This window comes from Polypterus senegalus, chromosome 2 (genome assembly GCF_016835505.1).
Source record: "Polypterus senegalus isolate Bchr_013 chromosome 2, ASM1683550v1, whole genome shotgun sequence".
Taxonomy (NCBI): Eukaryota; Metazoa; Chordata; class Cladistia; order Polypteriformes; family Polypteridae; genus Polypterus; species Polypterus senegalus.
Window position 1 is genome coordinate 316,391,599 of NC_053155.1, and position 12,606 is coordinate 316,404,204.

Consider the following 12,606-nt stretch of genomic DNA (forward strand, 5'->3'; position numbering starts at 1 on the left):
AATAGACGAGAATAACCCCCTGATACAACTAACAAAGGTGTGATACTCGTGCGGTGTCGCGGTATCCTATCATTTTTACTTCCTTAAGATTTGCATGTGTTCGGCTAACTTCGATGAAATATTTGCAATTTAGTTTTTTAATATGCTTTAATAACTGTTAAAATGACTTGTGTGGTTTTTGTTAGTATTTCTAATCCCAAAAACAAAGAATAAATTATTTATTCTTAATTATATTTTTATGTAAAGAAACGTTAAAAATCTCATAAACGAGAACACCGATGAAGTCAATCTGCGCGAGACGAACATATTGTAGCGACCCGTGGTTGAGTCTTAAAGTTTTCAGAGCCGAACTCAGCCGTGCACTGCCCCCAAGCTGGTCGGCCAGAGGAATGCCAGCGCCATGCACGCAGCTGTACCCAGCTCATTAAGCCAGCGAGCACTCGAGTCCCATACACCGCACGACTCCGAGTGTCTCGGCAATCATTGCTTAGATGAAATCTTAGCAATACACAGCTCTGTCCTGTTGTACCTCTTTATTAGAGCAGATAGTCAGAAAACAAAGCTCAATCTCATTGCATAGCCATTGCCAAGGTCATTAACAAAGCCATCTTTCTCATTGATGGTAACTATTTACAATTTAATAACCCCGGACGGCAATAACCCAAACCCACCCCACTAGTTGAACACAAACACATACAACAATTACAACAGGAACAATAATTCGATTGCCTTGCTAATTTAACACAACAGTAAACTTTACATAAATTACCCACAATGCATCATGCCGCCAGCGCTGGCTGCCGGGTCACTACAATATTTTCGTCAGACTAATATTATAGCGCTGTTAGTTGTATCATGAAAGTAATCCAATACGCAGTAAATTATTTAACTCACTTTGGCAATATTGGCTACGCTGCCAGTGTGGTGCAGTCGCGCCGCATTATCACCTGATCTACTGTTACCTGAATGTTCGTGACAGATAAAGATACGTCTCGAACTTTCTGGATTGAAAATACGCGACTATAAAAGCAGCAGCAGCGGCGCCGCTCGTCATAAAAAACAAACTTCGAATAGAAAAGGAGCTCAGAGTGTCTCGTATCTCGAATATCAAGCCAAAGCTGGACAGGCTGTGTACTTTAAAGCAGGCACATATTAGTCATTAGATCTACGCCTTAGAAATGTTTTATTTTAATTTTAGTTATAATGCATTTGTTGTGATTATATGCTTGCAAATTTAAATTTGAAATAAAAATGTAAAAAATAAATTTTCATGTCTTGTTCATTTATTCAACGCCCCCCTTGTACAGCTTCACAGTTTGAGAACCGCTGGTGTAGTGTGTGCACAGAAGTACAAGCAGGCAAAGAGAGCTTTTGTTCTTCTGTTACATTGGAGGTTTCGTTCCTCCATGAGCTCACCACAGGACGTCTGCGTTACAGTGTGGCAGGTGTGTCGCCCCAGTCAAACTCCATAAAACAAGGAAGTCTGGGTGCTTGACGCCAGAAGCGAGAGCCCCATGGAGAAGGGGAGATGCATGTTGATTGGTTAGAAGTCGGTGGATAATCACGTGAAGTGTTCTTGTGCCTTGTTTCTGAGACTAAAAACTGTTTTGATGCAAATCATTTAAAAGTGTAGTTTCTGTGTTAGGTCTTTACAACAGACGCTAGAAAATGATGAACACTACAAGATATAGTGATACATCTTGTTCTGCAAAATTAGACTGTTGTTATGACATTGGGACTTATCATGATATAATAAAATTAGACTTTTAACAATCAAAATTTTTGTCTTTTGAAATTGTTTATAATTGCTAGGGGAGGCAAAGGTTATAGGGTTATAGTGGCGAAATGCCGGAGAGAGCTGGCTGACTAATTGTGGCTTTCCAAAATCGCATCTGATGCACTGGGAAGAATTTTTATTTCTTTTTTTTTATTATTTCCAAATTAAATAGTTCTTCCTTTACATACTTAACAATGGGAAATCTTCATCATTCAGTGAATCCATAACCTCCAGCCATATCCATATAAATTTCTCATTTGCATCAAACACACAATTGTAAAACATCTCACCAGATGCTTACAACAGCTTAATGACTTTTACATTACATAACCATTTACTTAAAGTATATTACTGACTTAAGGGTCCTTGAAACCTCAAAAACTTTACAAAATGTCTTTTTGAATATAAAAAAGAACCCATTGTGTACACACACAAGTATTGGCAGCAGTATTCAATGCATCCTTTTGTCTGAGTGTTCTTTTCTTATTTTCTGCTAATGTAGATAGATAGATAGATATGAAAGGCACTATAAAATAAATAGATAGATAGATAGATAGATAGATAGATAGATAGATAGATAGATAGATAGATAGATAGATAGATAGATAGATAGATATGAAAGGCACTATATAATCGATAGATAGATAGATAGATAGATATGAAAGGCACTATATAATAAATAGATAGATAGATCTGAAAGGCACTATATAATAAATAGATAGATAGATAGATAGATAGATAGATATGAAAGGCACTATATAATCGATAGATAGATAGATAGATAGATATGAAAGGCACTATATAATAAATAGATAGATAGATAGATAGATATGAAAGGCACTATATAATCGATAGATAGATAGATAGATAGATAGATAGATAGATAGATAGATAGATAGATATGAAAGGCACTATAAAATAAATAGATAGATAGACAGATAGATAGATAGATAGATAGATAGATAGATAGATAGATATGAAAGGCACTATATAATAAATAGATAGATAGATAGATAGATAGATAGATAGATAGATAGATAGATAGATAGATATGAAAGGCACTATATAATCGATAGATAGATAGATAGATAGATAGATAGATAGATAGATAGATAGATAATTAAATTTTTAATTTTTAAAAGTACTTTATTGAACCAAAAAAATAACAAATGTCAATATATATTAAAGTACACATACAACAAAACGTATTATAAATAACCAATACAAAGAAATGAAAAGTAACAAAACCCGATTATTAACCCCGTGTAACCCCACACTCAGTAATCATATAAATATTTTAGATTTTCTCATCTCCCCCCAGTTCCCTCCTCATTTATGTTCATAGTAAATACAACTAAGGCCCAGTCAGCCCCAATTCCCAGTAGTGTTCACAAAGTATCTCTTGCTACAAATAACTTCAATTTTTACAATTTTCCAACGAGTTATAAATTGTTTTTTAGTTCACCCTCCTCAACAGCACACAGTACCCCTTTCGTACACCACACATTCTCAAAAATATGAATTTTGTGCATCAGTTTATAGTATGTAAATTCCAGTTTGATTCTCAAGTGAATATTCAGCTTAAACAGTAAGTGGATGTCCACAGTTCCTTTGCCATATTGTTTATTTTTCCTACTTTTTAAAATTGCTAGTTTTCCTTCACCCAGCAAAAAGTTCATTAACTGTGTCCTGTGCCTGTTGTTCTTATTATTCGCAGCCCCATAGATAAACAGATAGATAGATAGATAGATAGATATGAACGGCACTATATAATAAATAGATAGATAGATAGATAGATAGATAGATAGATAGATAGATAGATAGATAGATAGATAGATAGATAGATAGATAGATAGATGTGAACGGCACTATATAATAAATAGATAGATAGATAGATAGATATGAACGGCACTATATAATAAATAGATAGATAGATAGATAGATAGATATGAACGGCACTATATAATAAATAGATAGATAGATAGATAGATAGATAGATAGATATGAACGGCACTATATAATCGATAGATAGATAGATAGATAGATATGAAAGGCACTATATAATCGATAGATAGATAGATAGATAGATAGATAGATAGATAGATAGATAGATAGATAGATAGATAGATAGATAGATAGACACTTTATTTGTACATATATTTACATATTCTTTTTCTTTATGATATTGTTGTCTGGTCCACTGCACGCTTGCGACCCTCCCTCACACTAAATAGCACCGCCATCTTTATTCATGCATTGGTCACGTCCTGCACTGATTATTGCAATTCTCTTCTCTTTCCCACATAAGGTTCTCCATTAACTCCAGCTTGTTCAGAATTCAGCTGCCCGTATTATAACTCAGACCTCTTCCATGCAAAACATTAGCCCATCTCTTAAACAGCTTCATTGGCTTCCTGAAAATTTTCACATTGATTTTAAGATTCTTCTACTCTTCTTCAAAGCACTTGATATCCCTGCTCCATTATAATTCCTTGACCTCATACGTGTTTATACCTCCAACCGCAATCTTGGGTCCATCACATCCCATCTCCTCCTCATCATCACCCCAATCACCATGGGTTCCTGGACATTTAGTCGTAGTGCTCCTTGTCTCTGGAACTCACTACCACAAAACATCCAGGACACAGATCCATCAGTCAGTCAGTCATTATCCAACCTGCTATACCCTAACACATGCTCACAGGGGTCTGCTGGAGCCAATCCCAGCCAGCATAGGGCACAAGGCAGGAACAAATCCCCAGGCAGGGCGGCAGCCGACTGCAGGGCACACACACAGGGTCGCTATTTTAAACTATTTGGTATAGATTTGTTAATAAATTGTTGCAGATGAAATAAATGAGGCATACCAGGCGAACTCCATCCACACTGTATCATAGGACTGTGTGAGAACTGTAAACATAATGTCACGGGTCATTAGCAACACAAGGTACACAAGTGTTAAAGTCATTACAGTACAAACCGTTTTGTCTGACAGTGGCTAAGTGTGTGATGTTATGCATCTGTTAACAATGAAACACCAATTTAGTGGGGCATCCACACACTTTTGGAAGTACAGTTCAGAGTGTAGTTACCCTGACTAGAGCTGCTGATTAGCTGTGCACACTGCATCACTGTGGTTAGTCATTAGTGCTAAACTATAAGTAATATGATATTTATAAACTGTAATAAAATGTTTATAACCTTCCCCTGTTTCTCTTCTTGGTACTCACATGTGGCACTTGGTACCAATTCTTTAATGCCAAGTGAAAGTATCATGGAAACGTAATCTCTGATAAAGGAGCACTGGGTTAAATGGGTAGAAGGATCATTTAATCTGATTGGCCAGCCTAGCACCAACTCAGCTGTACAACCCCAGTTCCAATGAAGTTGGGACGTTGTGTAAAACGTTAATAATAAAAACAGAATACAATGATTTGCAAATCCTTGTCAACATCCACTCAATTGAATACTCTATGAAGACAAGATATCGAATTTTCAAACTGATAAACTTTATTGTTGTTTTGCAAATCTTCACTCATTTTGTATTTTGATGCCTGCAACACGTTCCAAAAAAGCTGGGCCAGGGGCAGCAAAAGACTGGGAAAGTTGAGGAATGTTCAAAAAACACCTGTTAAGGTTCATTAGAGTTAGGGTTATTGGAAACAGGTGTTTGTCATGATTGGGTATAAAAGGAGCATCCCCAAAAGGCTCAGTCGTTCACAAGCAAGGATGGGGTGAGGTTCACCACTTTGTGAACAACTGCGTGGGCAGTTTAAGAACAACGTTTCTCAACGTACAATTACAAGGAATCTAGGGATGTCATCATCTACTGTCCATAATATCATCAAAAGATTCAGAGATTCTGGAGAAATCTCTGCACGTAAGCGGCAAGGCCGAATACCAACACTGGATGCCCGTGACCTTCGATCCCTCAGGCGGCACTGCATTAAAAACCAACACCATTCTGTAAAGGATATTACCACGTGGGCGCAGGAATACTTCAGAAAACCATTGTCAGTTAACACAGTTCGTCGCTACATCTACAAGTGCAAGTTAAAACTCTACCTTGCAAAGTGAAAGCCATCTGTCAACAACACCCAGAGATGGGTGTCCATCTGAGATGGACTGACGTAAAGTGGAAAAATGTGCTGTGGTCTGACGAGTCCACATGTCAAATATTTTTTGGAAATCATTAACGTCGTGTCCTCCGGGCCAAAGAGGAAAAGGACCATCCAGATTGTTATCAGCGCAAAGTTCAAAAGCCAGCATCTGTGATGGTATGGTAATTATAATTGAATACTAACCCTCACCTATTCTGTTTCTTTTCTCGGTACCCAAATGTGGCCATTGGTGCCACGGCCCACCTGCCAAGTTGTTTGCCTGCCTATGGTAAAGTCATCCCTGATGGAGGATCACAGGAATCATGGGAAAGAGGGGTCCTTTCATCGGAGCAACGTTTCAGCCGTGGCATGGCCAAATGGGGAGGCAGCTTGATGGATGAGGTCTCCAGCACTCTAAAAATATCCAAACCTAATTATGTCAGATCATCTACTGTTAAACCGTACTTCTAAAATTTTTATTATTATGCTGTATTAAGGAATTGTTCTGTTCTGTGTATTGTATTGTATTGACCCCCTACTTTTGACACCCACTGCACGCCCAACCTACCTGGAAAGGGGTCTCTCTTTAAACTGCCTTTCCCGAGGTTTCTTCCATTTTTCCCTACAAGGTTTTTATTGGGAGTTTTTCCTTGTCTTCTCAGAGAGTCAAGGCTGGGGGGCTGTCAAAAGGCAGGGCCTGTTAAAGCCCATTGCGGCACTTCCTGTGTGATTTTGGGCTATACAAAAATAAACTGTAATGTAATGTATGGGGGTGTGTTAGTGCCCATGGCATGGGTAACTTGCACATCTGTGAAGGGCACCATTAATGCTGAAAGGTACATACAGGTTTTGGAGCAACATATGCTGCCATCCAAGCGACGTCTTTTTCAGGGACGTCCCTGCTTATTTCAGCAGGACAATGCGAAGCCACATTCTGCATGTGATACAACAGCATGGCTTCGTAGTAAAAGAGTGCGGGTACTACACTGGCCTGCCTGCAGTCCACACCCGTCTCCCATTGAAAATGTGTGGCACATTATGAAGCGCAAAATACGACAAACGGAGACCCCGGACTGTTGAGCAACTGAAGTTGTACATCAAGCAAGAATGGGAAAGAATTCCACCTACACAGCTTCAACAATTAGTGTCCTCAGTTCCCAAACGCTTATTGAGTTTTGTTAAAAGGAAAGGTGATGTAACACAGTGGTCAACGTGCCCCTGTCCCAGCTTTTTTGGAACCTGTTGCAGGCATCAAATTCAAAAAGAGTGAAGATTTGCAAAACAACAATAAAGTTTATCAGTTTGAACATTCGATATCTTGTCTTTGTAGAGTATTCAATTGAATATCGGTGGAAAAAGGATTTGCAAATCATTGTATTCTGTCTTCATTTACGTTTTATACAACGTCCCAACTTCATTGGAATTGGGTTGTAGAATGGCAAATTTGGTTTGTTGGCAGAGGTCTCCAGGACTCCAGGCTTGTCTGACTCCTCTTCCACAACATGGCTGTGACTCTACCCAAGATTTCCCAAGAAATCCCAAGATATATTCCTTTCTCTTTCTTTCTTTGTTTTATTTGGGAGTTTTTTGTTTTTTTTTTTCTTGGGGGGGCGGTGGGGGCCTGTAAAAAAAAAAATAGGCCTGTTAAAGCCCTTTGAGGCACTCATTGTGTGATTTTTAAGCTGTAGAAGAAATAAATAGGCATTGCTCTTATTGCCTAGTATGCCAACAATTCTATAAAGCGGCATGTGCCCCCTACTGGATACACAGAGTTAGTAAATCACTGGGGTAAGATTTTTCTAAAGAAAAGTAACTTTTGAACGCTGAAAGAAGAAAACAATGGGATGAGTTTATAATCTTTAATAAAAAATGTAGTTCCATCCATCATGCTACATCCTAACTACAGGGTCATGGGGGACTGCTGGAGCCAATCCCAGCAGGCAAGGCAGGAAACAAACCCGGGCAGAGCGCCAGCCCACCACAGGGCACACACACACCAAGTGACAATTTAGGATCACCAATGCACCTGACCTGCATGTCTTTGGACTGTGGGAGGAAACCCACAAAGACACGGGGAGAACATGAAAACTCCACACAGGGAGGACCCGGGAAGCGAACCCACGGGTCTCCTAACTGTGAGGCAGCAGTGCTACCACTGCACCACCATGCCACCCTAAAGTATATAGTTAAAGCATCAAAATAACAATGAATTCACCATTAAAACATTGCCGAAATGTCAACCTACAACTAAAGTTAGACTGTACACAACAACAAAAAAAAATAGAAAACTCTTGCCATAAATAATTGAGAGTTTTGTGTCGTAATGTTGCTGAAAATGTTATTGATGTCAGGCTTCAGTTGAGCTCAAGAGCACTGGAGCAGTTTTAATTTTTTGGCAGGCGCACACAACACTGAGAAAGCAATTGCATATTAATCACATAAGGAGCAACACTCATCAGTCCTATCAAGCTGTTTTTAATGAGTGAGGAAGTGATGCATATGTCGGCATTACATACGTTTTTAGATCTTTCGCTAGGATTACATTTGTCATCCATATAAAGTAGGTATATAATTGAAAACGCACTAATATAGTATGTGTCAGATTAATAAGGATGGAATTTTGGGAGTGCCGGGTGGGCTTTCCTTAATATCCTGCCTGTCACATCACTCCTTTATTAAGTTCACGTCTAACCGTTGTTATCGTTTTAAGATCCTCCGGATTCACATTTATATTATATGCGAAGGTCAGCCCTTTCATCAACTATAGTGGAGCCTTTCCAATGCTCTAATATCGATGGGGATCATCTGAGACAAAAAAAACATGTATTTTTTCCTCTCCTTTTGAATCTTTGCAATTTACTTTTTTAACAGTAATGTGGTTTTATTTGGCTGTCTTGTTGTCTTTGTATGTAGTGTGCCTGTTTCGATAGTTATCTTCTATCTAATTCATTATGTCTAGTTCTGGCGCTAGATTATTTTGTGCCCTAGCCCACGCTTATTAGTGCGCCGACCTACTGTTCGGTAGTCAAACCGTGTGGCTGAGTTCCCCCCGACCCTTATGAACTGCGCCCTAGGCGAATGCACCTCAATGGTGGCACCAGACCTGATGTTTTCATGTGTTAGGTAAAACAAAACATGATGTTGTGCCATAGTAGATGTTTTGCTCCAAAAACGACCTACTCTTCTATCCATTGTCCAACCCACTATATCCTAACACAGGGTCACATCCCAGCTAACACAGGGTGCATGGCAGGAAACAAACCCCAGGCAGGGTGTCAGCCCACCACAGGGCACAATTTAGGATCGCCAATGCACCTAACACCTGCATGTCTCTGGACTTCTTCAGGCAGGATGTAATGTAATTTAAAATGTAATTTACATCTCGCCTGAAGAAGGGGCCTGAGTTGCCCTTGCATATTGTAATCTTTTTAATTAGCCAATAAAAGGAGTCATTTTTGCTTGACTTCTCACTATCATGATAACAGTAAACGTAACTTAAAGCTGAAAGCACAAGCGGTCTTAACCTCATCTTAGAGGAGCTACCAATGTAAATCTTAACCTCATCTTAGAGGAGCTACCAATGTAAATTTCCAAGGTTAGAATGAGGTAAATGAGTAACAAACACCCCTCCAGAAAATGGGAATAAACTGATGGTGGCACCAGACCTGATTGTGGCTGTTATGTTTTCATGTCTTAGGTAAAACAAAACATGATATTGTGCCATAGTAGATGTTTTGCTCCAAAAACGACCTACTCTTCCATCCATTATCCAACCCACTATATCCTAACACAGGGTCACATCCCATCTAACACAGGGTGCATGGCAGGAAACAAATCCCAGGCAGGGTGTCAGCCCACCACAGGGCACAATTTAGGATCGCCAATGCACCTAACACCTGCATGTCTCTGGACTGTGGGAGGAAACCCACACAGAAATGGGGAGAACATGTAAACTCCATGTAGGGAGGACCCGGGAAGCGAACCCAGATCTCCTTACTACCACTGCACCATCCCTCCCTACTCTTTGAAACATGAATTAAGGAATTATCATCCATTTATTAATGTCAGATAGGCTAGTTATACATTCTAAATAGATCTACAGTTCAAAATCTGGTATACACACTTATTAGATGGAATTCTTGGACCATACTGTGAAGGCATAAAATATGAACAGTATGTAAGAGATAAAGAACATCACAACACAAATTCTGCTCTGATTAATACATGTTGTGGGAGAGTGGTCTCGTCAACAACAACAACAACATTTATTTATATAGCACATTTTCATACAAAAAATGTAGCTCAAAGTGCTTTACATAATGAAGAATAGAAAAATAAGAGACACGGTAAGAAAATAAAATAAGTCAACATTAATTAACATAGAATAAGAGTAAGGTCTGATGGCCGGGGGGACAGAAAAAACAAAAAAAAACTCCAGACGGCCGGAGAAAAAAATAAAATCTGCAGGGATTCCAGGCCATGAGACCGCCCAGTCCCCTCTGGGCATTCTACCTACCATAAATGAAACAGTCCTCTTTGTATTTATGGTTTTCACGGAAGGATTTGATGATGATGATGATGATGATCACGTGGACTTCTGGCTTTTAGTCCATCAATGCTGGGGCATCATGATGCTTTGAGTAGGTTGGTGGTGGCGCAGGCCGTCACCACAGAGAAACCAGAAAAAGAAACAGAAGAGAGAGTAGGAGTCATTACGGATTTTAGAGCCACCATGAATAGTTATTAATCCACAATGCACCTTCTGAAATAGTCTATCTGTCTGTCTGTCCATCTGTCCGCATGAAACAACCTGCCCATCACCAGTGGACCAGTTTTGTTCAAATGTGGCATGCTTATTCTTCAAAGAAACTTGACAAGACAGCGGAGTTATTATTGAGATATCTCAAACAGACTTCACTCTACGCTTTTTTAAAATTTCTAAACTTTCCATTGAAAAGCAATGGTGCATTAGTGAACTCGTTAAGTTGTAAAGAAACATTCTGTGTGACTTCAGCTATAAATTAGTTTACTGTTTCAGTTTTATCTTGACAACAGTAATACCAGGGTGTTGTACCATGTTAGCCATTATGGATGACGTGAGAAGTCAAGCAAAATGACCCCTTTAATTGGCTAACTAAAAAGACTGCAATATTCAAGCTTTTGAGGTAATTCAGGCCCCTTCTTCAGGCAAGATGTAATGTAATTTAAAATGTAATTTACATCTCGCCTGAAGAAGGGGCCTGAGTTGCCCTTGCAAATTGTAATCTTTTTAATTAGCCAATAAAAGGAGTCATTTTTGCTTGACTTCTCACTATCTTGATAACAGTAAACGTAACTTAAAGCTGAAAGCACAAGCGGTCTTAACCTCATCTTAGAGGAGCTACCAATGTAAATTTCCAAGGTTAGAATGAGGTAAATGAGTAACAAACACCCCTCCAGAAAATGGGAATAAACTGATGGGAAAGCCCATACAGCCCTTCTACAAAGTGGTGCTAAGATCAATAGGACAATCCGTTAAACAGAATGGTGCTCAGAATAATGGGAGAGTCGACATGAATCATAAGTTACTGGTGGAGTTAGTTGATTGGATAAGGTAATAAAGCTCTGCATATTAAGAATCAGATGACGTGATATATTAGATGAGGTAATGGGAATTTTAAAAGTATAAACGCAGATGAATTGATGAATTAATCGCTCACTACATGGACTGAGACAGTTGTGCAAATAAAGAAATACTCTGCACTCTCATCTGGGCTCCATGACTGCCTTCTTTGAAGATGGAGGGAAGTTTTTTTTTTCCGCAATATCAGTGATGATCCATAAGAGGTATGGCTAGGCGATCATAAATAACCAAAGTGGTAGGGAAAATGGTACAGACTTTTCAACATCCACAAAAGCAAAATTCAAATCGAAAAACTGGTATTGAATTTAAATTCTAGCTGTAAGAAACGCTTCTATTTGAGTGCAAAAACTTACAAACAGTCAGGATGAAACACTGAAGAAAATGAACTAAATCCAGTTAGTACAGAAAGTATTTAGTTGTTGTGTACTTGATGGGTTCTCACTTCAGCTGTGCGCATTTTCCTCTGATTTAGACCCCGCTCTGTTGTCTCCATAATGCCCGTTTAACAGCCCCTGGAGGGATGTTGGAATTTGTGACCATCTCTCTGCTTGTCCTAACAAAGTGAACGTGGTGCACCGCTACCTCTACAAGCGATCGACTGTCGTCATGTCTGCCGACTGGCCTCTCCTCTCATTGTTTTACTGTCAAAACTCGAATCATTTCAATTTTTGTGCAGAAGCCCCAGCAAACACATAAACCCCTAGGCAAGTACCCGATATGGCCCTTTTACCTTCTCCATGCCCGTTTCTTGCCTGATCCTCACTTAACTGAAGTAACCTGTCACAAAAACACACATAATTACCATTTAAAATGCATATGCTACCAAGTCGAGGAATAATTTGTAATACAGTATCCTTTAAATAATTCATAATATTCCACCAAAAGAAATGCAACATTCTTCCAACAGTTTTGTTTGTAGAACGCTGACTTTTTTAATCTTTGATTCCTTCAGATTTGCCGTAGCTTAGTGTGCACTAACAAGAGGCAAACCTCTGAGTAATCCCTCCGGCATCAACTCCGCTTTTAGTCTCAAACTGATTTATTAATATTCATATATGCTAAAAACTGGTGTGTGGCAAATAACAAGGAAATATTCCAATGTGAGA